Source organism: Lytechinus pictus, chromosome 13 (genome assembly GCF_037042905.1).
Source record: "Lytechinus pictus isolate F3 Inbred chromosome 13, Lp3.0, whole genome shotgun sequence".
NCBI lineage: Eukaryota > Metazoa > Echinodermata > Echinoidea > Temnopleuroida > Toxopneustidae > Lytechinus > Lytechinus pictus.
In genome coordinates, this window is record NC_087257.1 from 9,433,248 (window position 1) to 9,452,410 (window position 19,163).

Below are 19,163 nucleotides of genomic sequence, written 5' to 3' on the forward strand. Positions count from 1 at the left end.
TTCCTCATGAACAAACATTAAATTGCACCCCTGAATGGTGCAGACTGCATGCCCAAAGGGTGAACGAAAGGAAATCAGATTTTTTTTCATGGGTATGGCCTGTGAAATTCAGAATATAAGACCTCTGCAAAAATTGATTGAGAATTAATGTGCATCATGAAGCTTCAAATCCACATTCTTCTCCGTAATGTGAGCTGAGACAATGTCACCAAGCTAGAGTTCACTAGAACTCCCTGCCAGAGTTGTCAATTTTTATTTCACCCAGTTTGCTTTGGTTTTGAGGGCAATGTTTATGTTGAAATGCTATGTTATCTCATCAATCTGGTCTTGCCATTGAACTTGACTTACGTTGACTGGTGACATATATTTTTTTGTATTCACCACCAAACAAAAACAAGCAAAGTTGAGACCAAAGTTGTTTACATTCCTGAGCAGTGTGTGTTACGGGTGAAGAGTGGAATAAACCCAAGCAAGAGACAGGTTTCTGGAGAGAGAGAGAAAGATAAAGAGAGAGAGAGGGGACATGGGGCAATGATAGTCTGCTCTGCAAACCCTTCACTCGAGTAAAGGGTCTGAATTGCAGCCTACTCATGCCTTGTGTACTGAAATTGAAACAGCAAGTTTTGTATGTGCTAGTCTTTGCGTGGAGACACACTTGTTGATCATAGTTTCAATCAGGGTCTGTGCCTGCAGACTAGGGCGATGAGGGGGTTGAAAGGGGCTGGGTATAAACAAATATTAGAAAAGAAGAAATATATAAATATAAAAGGGTGGGGTAAGGAATTTATTCAAAGAATTAATAAAGCTTGGTAAACCATAAATTCAGAAAACGAGAACATGCAAGGAAATAGATGTATATAGAACTAGAACTAGAGAAAGAGAGCATTAGAATTTTGATAGAGAGAAAGAAACATAAGTTGAATGTAAAGACTGATAAGAGAAACAACCCGGGGGGGGCCACTTACATTGACGAGTGGATACCATGCGCGACCAAAAAAAACACGTAAAAAGGATGTCCTTTTCACGATAGGGCTCGTTACGTACGTAACGTGATAAGGGTGTCAAAAACACAAAAATAATGAAAAAAAGGGTGTCTATTTCGCTAGGAAAATTACGTGTTTAGGGTCGAATTTGCGGGAATGATGAAACAAAATTAAAATGTTTTATAAAGGATGTCCATTTTGCCCCAACACTTCGTGTTTAGAGTCCGATTTGCGCGAGGTGTAGAAGGTGGGGTCGTACTAAACCAAATAAGGTAAAGCCGACGACCGAAGGACCCGTAACAATAAAACATTCCTCTACTTGTTTAGGGGTTCATTTCAGGGAATACTTGCCAAGAGTATCGTTTTGTTTCCAATACTTGTTAAGGGTAGGGTTTCACACGCCAATACTTGTTAAGGGGTGCATTTTCAGAGTATGGAAATTACGTGTTAAGGGTGCTTTTCGAGACCCCATGGTCGCGCATGGTATCCACTCGTGAATGGAAGTGGCCCCCCCGGGGAAACAACGTAATAGAAAAGGGTTGGTTGACTCCTCTCTGGGAAATCAGAGAGATACTGGCCTGAATTGACCAAAAAGGTGTTTGAAAAATATATAAACAAACTCCTTGGTTTTTTGATTTTCTGATTTAGTGCCAATGTATCCCTAAAATAATTCAAGAATTGAACAGTCGTAATGTCAGAGGCCCGTATTCTGAACTCTGGTTTAAATTAAACCCTGGTTTAAAGTTGTGGTTTAACTATGGAGTGCCAAGTGGGGCACAAATCTCTATTAGAACATGTTCAATTTATTAACTTCTATGACACTCAAATCATTTACAACTGTCTCAGAATGATAAGTGAAATATTTTTTTCATTATGAAAGCAAAGGGAACCAAAATAGTAAATATAAGAAATAAACAATATGAGTAGAATTTGTGAGTTTTTGGCTCCCCATAATTTTACCACAGAGTTAGACCATGGTCTAAGTTAAACCTGACTTCAGAATACAGGCCAGAGTAATTGTCAGAGAATTGGGGGAGGGGGGGGGGGGAGAAAGAGAGAAGGGGAGGGGGTTGAGAAGAAGTACTATTTAGGCCAAGAGGAGTAATTGTCAGAGATTTGGGGGGAGGGAGGGAGAGAAAGGGAGAAGGGGAGGGGGTTGAGAAGAAGTACTATTTAGGCCAAGAGGAGACAAGTTTGTGACAAGCTGTAGTCATGTTGTAGCTGAGGGCGCCTGGTTGGACGAGCGGACGGGCCGTCAGTCGTTCATCGCGATATGCGGCCTGACAGTTCACTTGCGTTGGCATGCCAAGAGTGTAACAAATGGATAAATTAATATTTCCTGTCGCAGATTCAACTCGTAACTGGGCTAAATGTCTTTGTCACAGGCAGCCTTGTGTTTGCGAGTAGAGCTAGACTTCAGTTTTGTTGTCTTGTAAACATTTCTACAAAAAAAAAGTGGGAAAAAAAGTTTTATGGATATGAATGTTACAATTTATCACTTTTTAAGGTCAGATATGGAAAAAGTACAAATGTGAGAACTTGACATATTTTCCTCCCAGTAACCACACTCTTGCCAAAAGCTGTCATCCTGTCTATCTATCTTTCTATCTCACCCCCCCCCCCTCTCTCTCTGTTTTCTCTTGCTCAAAATTCTATCTATTTATTTGTTTTCTAAGCCATTCTATTTTACCCAATAAGCTAATTTGCCCTGCCTATAAAGCCCCCTTCCAGAAATAATTGAGCCTGAAACTTTCTTCAGAAAATAAAACAACTTCTATTCACTTTGTTCCATATTAAGTAATGGTGAAAGTGTTTTATATGACCTAATGGATTCCATAATAAGAATGAAATGATTAATTTTGTTATTACCTTTGAAAGTGGTAGTTCGGCTTTTTTGTGAGGAATGGGAATAGCAAGAAGATCATGAAGAAAATAAGCTCCTTGAGAGGCAATTATTTTCCCCTTTTTCTAGATTTGATAATTTCCGTATCAGTTGCAGCTTAATCACAAAATGTTCATTATGGAGTTTGATATTTCCTTGATTGTTGTACATTTAAAGGAGAATGAAACCCTTGAAACCAGCTGAATCCGTATCAAAGAGAAAAATCAAAGGAACACATTGTTGAAAGTTTGAGGAAGATTGAATGAATAATAAGAAAGTTATGAGCATTTGAATATTGAGATCACTAGTGCCATGTAGATCCTCCCATTGGCAATGCAACCAAGATCTGTGATGTCACACACGTACAACTCCCTCATTACTTTAGTACTTATTTCACTTATATTCTCACTTTTATAGAGTCTATCACAAGGTGAGGTGTTCTCTTTATGAGATGACAAGTACAGAGGTTTCACAACATTATATCATTGATGAATCGTTTGTCATATGATTAGAATGAGCAAAAAGAAATGTTTTGGGGTATATTTTCAGTGTCCAAATGGGAGACTTGTACGTGTGTGACATCACAGATCTTGGTCGCATTGCCAATAGGAGGATCTCCATAGCATTAGTGATCTCGACATTCAAATGCTCATAACTCTTTTATTGCTAGTCCTATTTTACTCAAACTTTTGTTGATCTTATTTTTTTATTTTTCTGCTTTCACAAAAGCTAACTTGCTCCAAGAGTTTCATTCTCCTTTAACCGTAATGAATGAATGATAATGAAATTGGACTTTCATTCTTCCAATTTCTGCTGTACGCTTTATATAGATGCAGGAACATATCCATGATGACTTAGAGATTTTTAATCTCTCTTTACCCCCCTAATTTTTCTTTCTACCATCTTTTCATCTCTTATTTCTTTCTTTCAAATCTGCGGTTAATATCACCTGACTAGGAGACCGTCACATGACGTGCGTTCATGTGCGGAACACAACCTGTCCTACTTTTTGGTAATGATCAATAAGTGATATTTAGGTTAATTGCTCACCCTTGCCAAAACTTGTCTCTCCTGGGAAGTTGAGATGAGCTACGAAAAAAACAAAGAATCAACGTTTCTCCACACCCACAGTATTAACACAATCAAGCTGGCCTTGTTCATACATAGAGATGTTACCCTTCTGTGTTCTTTGACTTAAAAGCTTTTACACAAACCCCTGTTTACATCTAGTGGGTGTTCATAAAGCTGTTTGTAAGTTGCAAGCGACTGTACGAACGACTGGTGATCCTTTGTGGTGGTAAATGATTAATACCCAACCTTCATTGATGTTGATTTAGTGCCTAAGAAAGGATCACCAGTCGTTTGTAAAGTCGATCGTAATTTACGAGCAGCTTTATGAAACGCCTACCCGGTAACAAATTATCAGTTGTCAGCCATCATGTACCAGGCCATGCTTATGTTTCATTCCTTGGAAACACTGGTGGACAGACGAGAGGGGAGGCTTGGGGAGCCATGGACGGACCCCCAAAATTTTCATGACCAAGGAAACAGGGGAGAAAAGAGAAAGAAAAGGAAAGGGAAAGGGGTGAAATATATGATATTTTTTTCTGAATAGTGTGTCAAAATCTGTCACAAAATTCAAAGTTTGTATTAAAAAGATTTTTTGCTCGCAATTCAAAAATTTTGAGCCATATCTGGAGCCCTCAAAATTTTCGGCTTATTATGCCACTACTTGGGAGTAGGCTTAAAGTTATACAAAACTTATTTGCCCCTCTGCAACCATCAAGATGACTAAGTTTTGTGACTCTCTGCCGCTAAAATGCATGGACAGTTGAAAAATTCCTCTGGGTTGACTTTCTCCTGTCTATTTTTAGAAAAATACAGACTCTTGAAGAGTGTTTTTGGCCCTTATTGGTCTTTCTATTCGATTTCTAATGGAATGTTGCAAATTTCTAAGCATATAATGTTATTTTCTGATGTGTTAATGTTCATACAACGACGGTCCACCCTGCAACCGCTCACTATACATCAGCATTAAGTACTTGGTATGAACACTGTCGTACTGAATCAATCTAATGATGTAATTTTGATTCTGTGGTATCAAAGAGACATTTATGGCGACTTCTTAGAACGACGTGGGTGGTCATTTTAACCAGGTTAACTCTGATCTCATCAGTCTTAATTTGGAAATCTAGGCCTGAGTCTAGTTCCAAATATGAGACCTAATTATTGGCCCACTTGTCCACATTTGTGGTTAATTGCGTATTACTCCTCTTTACCTAGACGAAAAACCATCCAAACTCATTTCCCTGTGTTTCAATCAATATTGAAGGCCCGATATCATCATTATGTTAAGTTCAGAGTTTTAACTTTTGTTATGTTCACAGACAGAGAATTTCGGTACTTTTCAGTATTCAGTAAACCTTGCAGTGAATAATGCAGGTCCAAAAATTAATCTAACGTCTTGCACTTCTGGGCTCCGTCTTAGAAAGAGTTCGATCGACCTCAAATATATGAAATCCATCATTGTCATAATTTTCCATACAGAAAATTTGCACAATGACATTTGTAAACATAGGGAACACACCAAATTATTAAGAAAACAATGAATTTAAGAGTTATACATCATAATTATCAAGAAATAATTTTTGACAAACATGCATTTTAGATGTTGGCATTGCTGGCTTTCCATAGTTGTGTTTGATTGGACCAGTCGTAACTCTTTGCAAGACGGGTCCCTGCTGGAACTCACAATAAGCAATTGATTACTGTGACTTCGAGGTGCTTATTGCAACAGAAAATATATACATTTCAATAAATTTTATATTGTAAATGTTATCTGTCGATTGGAATTTTGCAAAAAGAGCTCTAACTTTGAGGTCCTGCATTATAACATGAAATAAAATAAAATATTTCATCTAAGTAGGTCATTATCCTCCTCTCACTCTGTGGTATTACCAATTGATACTTGAGAATTGGGGTATTACATGTATCTAAATATATTAGATAATTATATAAATGTCCTAATGATTTGTACTAGGAAAAGTAGAACACAGTACTGTCAAGTTCAATTTGCGTTGGTTTACCACTGTAAACTAATTTCACAATTATGGTTTTTTTTCACTAACTTTGGGTTAGTGTGGGTTTTTCGTTGTGCTTTGTTCTTATTTCCATGAAAGTAAATAAGGTCTTCTTCCCCTTTGTCCTTGGTTTACTGATGATGTCATATTTACCCACAAAGTCTGTGTTAAGATAGCATGAAACATCCATTAAAAATGTGTATTTAGTATTGTTTCAACCTAGGACAGGAAATAATTGTTTGTCTTTATTAGACAACTATATTGGAACGTTGTGGCCCAGTGGAATAGTCTCCGGACTTTGAAACACAGGGTCGTGGGTTCAAATCCCAGCCATGCCGTAGTTTCCTTCAGCAAGAAATTGATCCACAATGTGCTGCACTCAACCCAGGTGATGTAAATGGGTACCTGGCGGGAATATATTTCTTGAAATGCTTGAGCGCTGAACAGCAGCCTGGCTTTAAAAGCCAGGGTAATTATGCTGTATTTATTGAAGAGTGCTCAGAGACTTCTGATAGAGAGGTATAGGCATTATGTAAGCAACTATAATTGTTAATTATTGGAATCATTAAAGAGAGTGAGGCTTGTTGTAGATCTACCAGTGTTACCAGGTATGCAATTTTTTTGTATTCTATGCTAATTTGACACTCTGTAAGATGTATGTTCCATAATTTAAAAAAAATCAGAAAATGTATGCTATTTTTAGATTTACCATTGGATAGCACAATATATTTGTCCAAATCAGCAAAAACTGTTAGTGTCCAGCAAAAGCACAATTTTTTTCTTAAACATTTGGGCTAAATAAAACAATTTCCAATCTACTCACAAACTTCTTCTAGACTCTTAAGATTGCCCAGTCCTTTACCCCGCCCCCATTTATTGATGTTTCCATCTCTATTTTGCATGATATGTAAGAAAAGAAGATCAATGAAATCTGCTAATTTGGGTCAACAAGGTTGACTATTTTTCTCAGTCATCTTGTTTGCTTGCCAGCGATTTCTTTCAGAAATTTTTTTACCGACCCATTTTAGATGGCAGCAGCAGCAGTGGTGGCGGCGGCTCGGCTCTATTAAAATATTGACTATCCAGAGACAGATTTGACAATGCACAAATACTCTCCTCTAGTCCCGCGATCATCCCATTCACCACCAACAAGTGGAAAAAAGTTGACGAAGGAGGAAAAAAGGAAGAAATATTATAGACTTGTAGGAGGCTTGACATAACAAGTAAACATTTAACAAATAGATGTTATTCTTGCTATTTTCTTGCGCTATTGGGCGGACTTATTGACAGAGCACACTTGTTGATGATTGGCAGACGATCCCCAGGATAGGTAAAAAGCGTCACTCATAATCTCTTCTATTATCAATTGATTTTTTTTTTACTTGAATATGTGAGACTGAAATGCATTATAACCATGTAGAGGGGACTTCTTCTTAGTTTTAAAACATCTTAACGGCGGGGTGAAAAAGAAGAGTTTTGAAATGAAGTGATATTTTTTATTTTTATTTTAAGGTTTGCTCAAAGTTATCTGTTTGAATGAATGAATGAATTAATTAATTAATGAACATGAAATTTCCTATTCACTGCTTTCATAAAAGACATTCAGCAAGCAATCAGAGGACCAGTGATTTTGCATCCTATCCCAGGGATTTTGTAGTAAGGATAACTGTCACATCAGACACAAAAGTACATTGACTCCATTTGGAACCAGATCATGAGTGTACAAGACCCTTGCTGGCCTATCACACCCTGTAGAAGGCTTCGACAAAGATCAATGTATTGATGTAGATTTTGATACACGGATGCGGCCAAATACCAAATAAAAGACTTTTTATAATGGTTTTCATCGATAGCACACAGTATTGGTCAAATTTGTCCGCCCACACAAGAGCCAACTTAAGATACCTTGTTGCTAAGTTTCCCATTGCTACCTCATACAAAGAAAGAGCACTGCAAATATACTTGTGGGGAAAAAAATTATCACCACCAAACGACAAATCTTGCAAATGTATCAACACAGGTCACCATGCAGTGATTGTATTAGGTTTTAATGAAATAGTTTATCTGTAGTAATTGCACAGGTGAGATTAATATTGGATCCTCTCTGTTCTTTCTGTAAATAGATCATAAACCCATCAGCTCAAATTCACAAAGAAAGTATAAATCCCAGGGGGGGTGGGGGGCAGTCAAATGTATTATTGTACACACGCAACGCCAAATTTTTTCCTTGACAAGTTTTTTGTACGCTTCATTAACACATTTTGGCCCCTAAACAAGTTGTCGCCAGAATATGACCCCTAAACAAGTTTTGTCTTCTTGCTAACAATATATTTAAATATAGACAAAACTATATTCATGGCTATTGCATACCCCCCAGTGCGGTTAGGGTTAAAATACTACAATTGGGAAGAACCTGAACACTTTCAGAAACGAGGAGGAAAAAGCCCCGGGGAAAAAGTTTGGGAAAAAAACTTACCCTAAATACGTTTGACCCTGTGATTGACCATTGACCAGTCTTTCAAAACGAGTGCACGCACGGCCCGCATCCAAAACTGAAAAAACACCCCTTTAAACGCGTTTTTTTGGTCACGCGTGTGTACAGCAATATATTTGACTGCCCCCCCCCCCCGGTATAAATCTCATAGTTTAACCCCCCCCCTAGGGTTTTTTTTGTGTATACATGCTCAAACTGCATGCTAATAGCATGAGCCTTTTTATAAAGTTTCCCAAGGGCCAAAATGAATGGGTTTTTTTCAGAAATCTAAAAAATACATGTATATGATCTAACTTGATCAATTTCATATTCTCACAAAACCATAGATATACAAATATGCAACAAATCCCTTCTTTAACTCTTACTCAATTCCTTAGATATTGTACTATCCAGGCGCCGATCCAGACTTATTAGACACAATAGTTTTGAGAGGCCGAGTATTGTGCAAAAACAATATGGCCCCTAAAATGGTATCATGTCTAATCTGACTGGATCTGTGCCTGGTACTATTAATTTCAATCACATACTTTTAATTGCCACCAAAACAAATGCTTAACTGTAAATGTATTTATCTAAAATGATTTTCCAGCCAGGATCCAACTGATGATATTGTCTTGTGTAGTTCCTTAGCGGCCCTGCTCTTGAAATTCTGTCATTTAAAGAAATTCTGTTTGCAAAAAATGTTCTTGGCCATCTTGAAAGGCTCACTTCAGCGTGTACTTCCGCCGAGGCTCCACATTCATGGGGTACGTGTGTGTACCGTGAACAAGCAATCATGCAAAAACATTTTTTCTCTCTCTCATTTTTTTTAGTTTGCACATACCATAGCTTAGTGCTTGCCGACGGGGATGACATATGTCAGTCAAAGCCCCTAGCAACCAATACAGCCCCTCAAATAACACAGACAAAGAGAAGAAATCCGGAATGGGGGTAAAATATCGCCAGTGACGACGAAGGCACTTCCTGGCAAATTTGTTCAAGCGTATCCTTAGGTGTGAACTGTGAATGGATAGAGCAAAAGTAAATAATTTTTTTTTTGTAAGGAGGGGCTCCGGAGGGGGAGGGGAGGGGGGTCTAAAGATAAAATGTTGATGCCAGGGTTCCCTAGATACATGTATGCATCTAAACCTGATTGTGGAAAGGTTGATATTTGCTTTTATATTTTCAGGTGCTTTTCAGGACTAACTTCCATGGTGTTCCCGAATACCTCTCCATCCAATCTTACCACCATGCAAACCTTCAAAGCTCACATATATTTTGTTGTTGTTGTAGTATCTAAATTTTCTGCCTCCTTTCCTTTTATTGAATTTAACAGGCAACTTTTTTTTTCGGGGCTAGCTACTTTTCAGAACCTACTGCATAAATTGGCAACACTGGATAAGCTTTAAAGATAAATACCAGTTGTGGTAACGATCTCAAAATGAGTTCGAACAGAATCCAATGAAATTACCGCCAAAGTGTTTGTATGTATAAATAAAAATTTGTGCAAAATAGTTCTGGAAGAAAATGCGTAATTGCTGAGAAATTAGCAAAATAAGCACAGATTTCCATCAAATGTCGGGCATTTTTCGAAGCAATATTGATACACTGTCCCACATATGCTATTCTATGTTAGTGATCATCAGAAATATCGATTTTGAGCTAAGATTTCATGATTTTATATTAAGATAAGTTTACATGAATATACCTGATCTAGATGTTTGATAATATTTTGACAATTAAGCTTGATTTAAAAGGCTTTCCGAAGAAATAATTGTTTGCTGCAACTACTGTCTTTTACCTTTAGTATTGCATTGAATGGGAATTTTCTAGTGCTCTTTAGAGCATTTGGAGGAAAATTGCCCTGAGCCCTCATGTAATTTTTTCCCTGGAATTGAATGAATTTGATTTTATTGTCTACTTAAAGAGAAATTCCAGTAGTTGCAGTAAACACTGATTTCATGAGAAAGTCTGTAAAACCAGGCTTAATTGTCAGTATATCATCGAGGATCTAGATCTGGTACAGTTACATAAACTGAACTTTGTGAAATCTTGAAATCTACGCTGAAAAATGTTCAGACTGAACTTCCCCAACACAGATAAGCGCACGTGGGACAGTGTATAATTATTGCTTTGAGCGTCGGGCCCGACGCTCTACCCGAATCCTGTGCTTATTTGCTGATTTCTCAGCAATTACACAATTTCTTCCAGAATCCTTTGGCACATGCGTTTTATTTAGACAAACAGATACTTTGGTGGTCATTTCATTGGATTCTGTACGAACTCATTTTGATATCGTTACCAAAACTAGCATTTACCTTTAATGTGGACATTTGATTCTTCTTGGTAATGAACAAAAATAGGCGTGCAAAGTTATACATACAAAAGCAGCTATTTCAGGTCATTTAATAGTTTATTAGTAATCTTTCCTGTGCAATCCCACAAGTTGATCTGAATTTATTACACATTGAGGTATTTGAAAAATGAAAAGAGCTCCGCAAAGTAGTAAAGTTTTAACTTTAAATTAAATGGAATAGTTTTAATTTGTATTGTTTGATGTCATTATATTCTCTCTTAACTTAACATTTTTGATCCATATGCAAATGTCTAACATGCACATGTAAATGTCAAACATACACTGAACTATCCTGCCATTTTCCCTTTTCTGTGTATGTGTATTAGTAAGCCACCAGAAGACTGATAGCTGTAAGTCCTATCTGAGGGGCATATTTGAAAAAGAATCTCACATTGTGAACTGACACATTGAATTGTTTTGAACCCTAGTCTCAATCGACGAGTGATCCCAGCTCCTCCATCGAGCCATTAGCAGTTGCATCACCATTCTTGTACTTATATACAAGAGCAGATTGATGAGATTTTGAAAATAAATTGGAAGTATTTGCTGTTTTTGGACTTGCACTAAGATGCACTAAACCAGTTAACAAATTGTAAAAATTTCATGATTTGATTTTGAAAGTATACCTCTGATAATAATAATAATTTTTCCCCCCACTCTTATGCACCAGTTTATTAAGCCTTTCTTTGTAACCTGTTTGACCCACCTCTCACTAATTCTCTAGTTATTCATCCCTCTATCACTGTTTTGTTCCAGATCCTGTTTGATGTTGCCTGCCTCATTATCTTAATCCCTCTTGGCCTTACTTACACTAACTTCCCTTTGTGTCTGCCTACTCCTTTTCTTTCATCCCCTTCACTAACCTGATTGGTCTTCTCTACTCACTAATGCCCCTTTTGTCTCCTTGTTTCTAGTGTTGCTGTAGCTTGTTTGTGGTCTATATTATGGTTGTTCCACTTTATATGTTTGTCATTTTGCCTCCGACGAAGATTCTGCTAGGATCGAAAGCTTAGGCCCCTTTTTGACTTTATAATAATAATAATTGCTCTATTCTGCCAATAGAGGGGGATATTCTCATTTGTTTTTACCAACTTTTTTTTATAGCAGGTGGATATATTATATTGTAATCAGTTTTCATAAAACAAAATAATTTATTGGCTACTGCAATGGTCCAACACTTACTTAGGGTTACAGTTGCTTGAGAAAAAAAAAATTGATCCCTTGTCAAAAGAAATAAAATATTCGAAGTGCTTTGACAAAAAGTCATTAAGCGAACTTGTGCCTAGGAAACATGGACACCCAAATTGCAAGAAATACAGGCATAATATTGAAAGAAAAAGTATTGGATACCTGCTTCTGTATTGAATAAATAATTCCTTTTCACATCACTATAATGTTTTTTATGCGAATCTGTTTGAATTTGACCATAAGGATATACTGTGCAGTTATAAAAAGCAAATGCAATGATGATATATATGTAATCCGATACCCTACGTAAGAAAACTATAATGTTTTTTATGCGAATCTGTTTGAATTTGACCATAAGGATATACTGTGCAGTTATAAAAAGCAAATGCAATGACGATATATATGTATTCCGATACCCGAAGTAAGAAAACTATAATGTTTTTTATGCGAATCTGTTTGCATTTGACCATAAAGATACACTGTGCAGTATAAAAAGCAAATGCAATGACGGCATATATGTAATCCGATACCCTTAAGAAAACTATCCTTTCAAACTAGGAACATTAACTTGTCTTCACAATGATATAGATGGTAGATGAGAATAATGTGGTAATGGACCAGTGATATATTCAGGAGTTTTCCCTACAGCAATATTGACTTTTTAGCAACTGGATAAAAGTATCCATATCTAATTCCAGTAATATTCATCTTATTGTAAAGAGAAGACTGAGTATCATCTTTCCTGTCCCCCCACACATATGATCAGTCAAGATCTTTGAAGGGCAACACAGTCTTTAAAGGTCAAGTCCACCCCAGGAAATGTTGATTTGAGTAAATAGAGAAAAATCAATCTAGCATAACACTGGAAATTTCATCAAAATCGGATGTAAAACAAGAAAGTTATTACATTTTAAAGTTTCGCTTATTTTTTGTAAAACAGTGATATGTACAACTCTGTGACATGAAAATGAGACAGACGATGATGTCCCTCCCTCCCTCACTATTTCTTTTGTTTTTTATTGTTTGAATCATACAATGTTTCAGAATTGACAATAGGGACCAACTTGACTGAACCATATCTTATTAAACAATGCTAATTCCACATGTTCAGGAAGGAATTTATCGTTGTTTCACTTGACAATGAGGAGAAAATTCAAATATTTCAAATAATGAAATACAAAAGAAATAGTGAATGGATGTCGTCATCAGTCTCCTCATTTGCATACCGACCAGGATGTGCATATAACTATTTGTGAGATGAAGCTTAACTTTAAAATGTCATAACTTTCTTTTTTACATCCGATTTTGATGAAATTTTCAGTGTTATGCTTGTTGGATTTTCTCTTTTTATTCAAATCAACTTTTTGTTGGGGTGGACTTGTCCTTTAATTGAGTTAGGTTTAATAGAACTGGATACACGATACAATGTCCTGGTGTTATAAACACATTCTGTGTATTACATTAACGTTGTTTGGTGTTATGTTCAACCTCCATGGAGACCTAAGGATGTAGTCCTCTCAGAACACCAATCACTTAGCACCACTCATCATTTCCTGGTGTTATATCAACACATTTAGTTTCTTATGTTGTTTGTTGTTATTTTAAAACTACACGGTGCATTCTTTACACTTAAGAGTATGGTCCTCTCGGAACACCAATCATTTAACACCAGTTTTTTTCATTTCTTGTTATTACACACATCCTGTCTATTACATTAACAATGTCTGGTGTTACATTCATACTCAATGGTGTTCTCTTAACACCTAAGGGCGTGGTCCTCTCAGAACAATGAGAGACGTTTTGAACACCATGTTTTTTTACACCATTAAAATGGAAAAGAGGGGATATTTATGAAATAATTTTGATAATAAGGATATGAATAAAATCTAGATTGCTTCTCTTCATTTCAAGTGTTAAAAAGTTTGCTCTTTTTTGGTCATTAATGTCACAGCCAGCCGAGTGACATCGAGTGAAGTTGGCTTTGCCAAGCACTGCAAGCCATTCATGTGTTTCTTGTTAAAGAGACATGAACTAATAGTAGACTTGTTAAGAGGTTGAACGCTGCATTTTTTAGTACAAATGTCCCACTTGGCACAAATGTTCCTTGAGTCAAAAGAAAAAGATTCATCCAAAGAGACACGCTGTATCTATGCAAATAAGCAAGTAATTTGCATAAATTTGCATATTATGTCGATATAGTAAAAACAAGTATTTCAGAATATATATTTAACCAGAACTGCCCTAAAATTGGAAATAAAGACTTAGGGTAAGAAAGGGAAGAAAATTGTCATAACATAATTGGGATATCCTTGTTTATTATTACCTAATTTACATAAATTATGCAAATTATAATTTAAAACAGAGTATTTTTTCATGAATCCTGAACTGTTTTATAAATAACAGCAATTAATACACAATGTCAACATTCTACATGAAAGATAATATATTAGCGAAAACATCGATATGCTTCATGACAGTATTAGTGTCTTAATTTGCTTAGAAAGAGGGCAAATATGTCAAAATGTATGACGTGATATTGCGCTAAAACGAGACCAAAACAATCTCTAAGTCACAGTCACACTCACGAATCGGACAATAAAGCGATCAATGGTATGTCATTCGAGATAACACAATCTCAACACAATAGCTTCCATCGGCTTCTCGTATCGCTTTTGTTGGTGTGTCTGCCACACCGTAATCTATGATACATACGGACAAAATGCATTTCGGTATCGGTAAAACACTATTAATTTTGTTTTATTTGTTTCTAATTTGTTTCTCTTGGAAAATTTACAGGAGACATTGCTTTGCAGGTTACTGCTTTAATGAAACTCTGGCACATGAATCATGACGAATGTATCCTACCTCAATCCATATTTTAACTTTATTAAAATATATATCTTTTTGGAGACCCCGAGGTGGCAAAACTGCATCCCCCTGCATTCCCGCCACAAATCCAGTTTGACTTGTATAATCGACTTGGAAAAGACAGATGTAAGAGACATCAGTCAACATGTTTCCTGAAGAAAGTTTTTTATTTTTTATTTAAGCCTACGCCCACGGGAGCCCTCCGAATTTACCCCCCATCCCCTCTCCGTATTTCGACTTTAAATTAAAAAAAATATCGTGTTTTAAAACCATCGGCAAGGCAAATTGCGTTTTTTGGTATAATAAAGCAACTTTTATATCTATATTTTTATATTCTTTGCATTCTCCTCTTGAAAAAACAAACAAACATAGAAGGCATTGTTTTATATCTCATAAAATAAGTTCGTGTACGTGACGGTGGCCTGTCGAAGTTGCCCAACCGTTTATTTTGTTTTGACAATATATATTTAGAATATCGTCTAAATGAAACCCTCATCTGGAAAAGGGGCAAGGGCACTTATTAAAGGCAGCATCTACATTATACAGAGGAGGCCCTGGCACTGGGAAGAGGGGGCTGAAGCTTGTTAAATTTCTTCGGACCAAAATTTTACATTGAAACTTTTTTGCTTTTCAAATTAACATCAAGAAATTTAACAAGCAAATAAACAAAATGGATTGCACTACAAAATGAAGGTTTTTTTTTGGTAACGTTTCTTTTTTTCGTTTTGTCACATCTGCCGGAATTCCAGGGGGTGCTGTCTATGGAGAATAACACACGCAGCACAGCCCCCCCCCCCTTCAGAAAAATCTTGCGGGTGCTTCAGCCCCCGCTTCCAAGTACCAGGGCCTCCTCTATATAATGTAGATGCTGCCTTTAATAAGTGCCCTTTTCCAGATGAGGGCTTCATTTAGACGATATTCTAAATATATATTGTCAAAACAAAATAAAGGGTTGGGCATTTTCGACAGGCCACCGTCATGTACACGAACTTATTTTATGCGATATAAAACAATGCCTTCTATGGTTTTTTTTTCAAGAGGAGAAAGTAAAGAGGCTTTACTGTGTGTAGTAGAAATGTATCTTTCTTCCGAATGGACTCTAAAAATATTTAAATTTAACATAGAGTGGAATCAATAAAGGGGTATTTTAGAGCTTACGTGTGGCTTTTCTTCAATGTACCACAGCTCTTCTACATGTCAATTGTAGAGTATTTTAACCTCAATCTATTCCAAGATATGAGTTCTAAAGACAATAAACTATTTTTGAATACATAAAACCAAAAGGGGAAAGGGTATCCTAGGCATGCTCCTGTTGGGTTATAGCCTTTACTGTGCTAGAGCATTATTACAAACTGCAAAACAACAACAACAATAATAACAATAACAATAATAATAATAATAATATTAATGATAATAATAATATTAATATAGATAAATATGAAATATAGATATAATAGTTGCTTTATTATACCAAAAACGCAATTTGCCTTGCCGGTGGCTTTAAAACACGATATTTTTTTTTTATTTAGTGTCGAAATACAGAGAGGGGATGGGGTAAATTCGGAGGGCTCCCATGGACGTACGCTTAAATAAAAAAAAAAACTATCCTCTGGAAACATGTTAACTGATGTCTCATACATCTGTCTTTTCCAAGTTGATAATACAAGTCAAACTGGTTTTGTAAAGTAGCGGGAATGCCGCGGGGAATGCAGTTTTGCCACTTTGGGGTCTCCAAAAGATATATATTTTAACAAAGTTAAAATATGGATTGAGGTGGGGGTACATTCGTCATGATTCATGTGCCAGAGCTTCATTAAAGTAGTAACATGCAAAGCAATGTCTCTTGTAAATTTTCCAAGAGAAACAAATTAGAAACAAATAAAACAAAATTAATAGTGTTTTACCGATACCGAAATGCATTTTGCCCGTATATACCATAGATTACGGTGTGGCAGACACACCAACAAAAGCGATACGAGAAGCCGATGGAAGCTATTGTGTTGAGATTGTGTTATCTCGAATGACATACCATTGATCGCTTTATTGTCCGATTCGTGAGTGTGACTGTGACATAGAGGTTGTTTTGGTCTCGTTTTAGCGCAATATCACGTCATACATTTTGACATATTTGCCCTCTTTCTAAGCAAATTAAGACACTAATACTGTCATGAAGCATATCGATGTTTTCGCTAATATATTATCTTTCATGTAGAATGTTGACATTGTGTATTAATTGCTGTTATTTATAAAACAGTTCAGGATTCATGAAAAAATACTTTGTTTTAAATTATAATTTGCATAATTTATGTAAATTAGGTAATAATAAACAAGGATATCCCAATTATTTTATGACAATTTTTTTCCCTTTCTTACCCTAAGTCTTTATTTCCAATTTTAGGGCAGTTCTGGTTAAAAATATATTCTGAAATACTTGTTTTTACTATATCGACATAATATGCAAATTTATGCAAATTACTTGCTTATTTGCATAGATTGAGTGTGTCTCTTTGGATGAATCCTTTTCTTTTGACTCAAGGAACATTTGTGCCAAGTGGGACATTTGTACTAAAAAATGCAGCGTTCACCCCTTTTTTTGCAGTTAACAAGTCTACTATAACGCTGATGACTGCTGACTTCCATTGCCAATTGCAGTCCTATTTCATTCTCTTTTAACCCTTAATTCCTCCTCGGGCTATCGCCTATAAAGGGATTTGGAAACTTTCCCTCAGCCTTTCTATAACAAATTATTGAATAGTGTTAATCACGTTCAGATGGATACTGAGTAAACAGACAAATGAAAAAAATTAAAGAAGAAATAAAAGAAGGAATATCATGTCCTTGTGTTGAAGTCCTTTAGGAGGTGTCAAGGCCTAGGCTGCAAGCACAGACCCTGATTGAAACCTTCATCAGCAAGTGGGTCTGCACATAAGACTAGCCTGAGCGAGGGGGCCCTCAGTAATCAAGCCACTGTAGGCTGCATATCCAGACCACTTTGAATGAAGGGTTGTCACAGGAGACTAGTTAAGACCTTGCAGGTTGGATTAGGGATTTCTGGCCCAATAAACTTCTCCAAGTCAAATATTGTTTCTCCTCCATGAATTTGAACCCGATACCATATCATGCTCCTACGGATTTGTCACGTAAACACTTTCTTTTTCCTCTTATTATAAAATTCCTTGTAGGAAATGATTGAAGGCATTTAGAACATGGGGCATAGGGGGAGTAAATACTGGTATGTTGGGTAAAAGCCTCGTTTTTAGATTCAAGTTGTCTAGATCCAGGGAAGTGTCTGATATATTCTTGATGGTAAACCTATTCATCATAGGATGGAAGTATATACAATTTATTGCTGGATCTATAGACATATTAATGATTTTATTTTTAAACATTTTCCTCGAGTTATTAGAGATAATAGATTACGGGTTAGGGACGGTTACATGAATTTGCTCCGGCGACAATTGCTCCACTCTAAATTCCACAAACTAATTGAGTGACCAACTTCAACGCTGGGTTAACACTATACATACCCTACCCTAAACCTACATCTCAGACCAAAAAACCCCAGAGCAATTGTCGCTGGAGCAAATGTTGTGTCCCCTTAGGGACAACTGGTAAGAAGGGGATAAAAGAAAGTAGAAAAATCTGTGTAGAGATGCCAACCCTCGTGATAGCATTGGGAGGTTTTAAAAATTAACCCTGCCCTTATGATCACCATTCTTATGCCCTGGAAATTACAGTTTTCTTGCACTGGTCAAACTGAATGAGAAGTGCATGCATTGTCGGCTACCGAATTCTTTGTAAAAGGCAAGGAAATGAGTAGCAGCAAGTTATTGGTGCATGTGAGATGGCAAACAGGAATCTACTAGGCACTAGAAGTAGTAATTATAATACTTTGAGATTTTGAGATTAATTTCTAATCTTAAAAGAGTATGGATCCCAGGTGATAGGCCTACTGCAGCTGAGAATTGGAAAGGAGTATTTTTCAGCAGTTCCAGCTCTTGTACGATGCTCGTTGAGGCGAAACTCTTGGTAACATGTCATTCAATTTCAGGCCGTGTCCTGAGAAGGATTGAGGGAGATTACGCAGCCATTTCCGTTGTTTGATTTATCGTAATCGGGTAATTAGCTGGGATTGACTTTCATTCGGCTATCATGGGTTTAACCCTGACAGGTTGATGTATGGGTTCACGCATGGAGGGCCAGCCGAACCTCGAGTGTGGTAGAGGAATGGTGTCCCGCTGCAGTGGAAAGTTCAAGGTTCAAAGCTCATTTCAACGGTCTAGCTAAACGATGAGGGTGGTATTGGAATGGTGTCAGGCTGCACTGGAAGGTT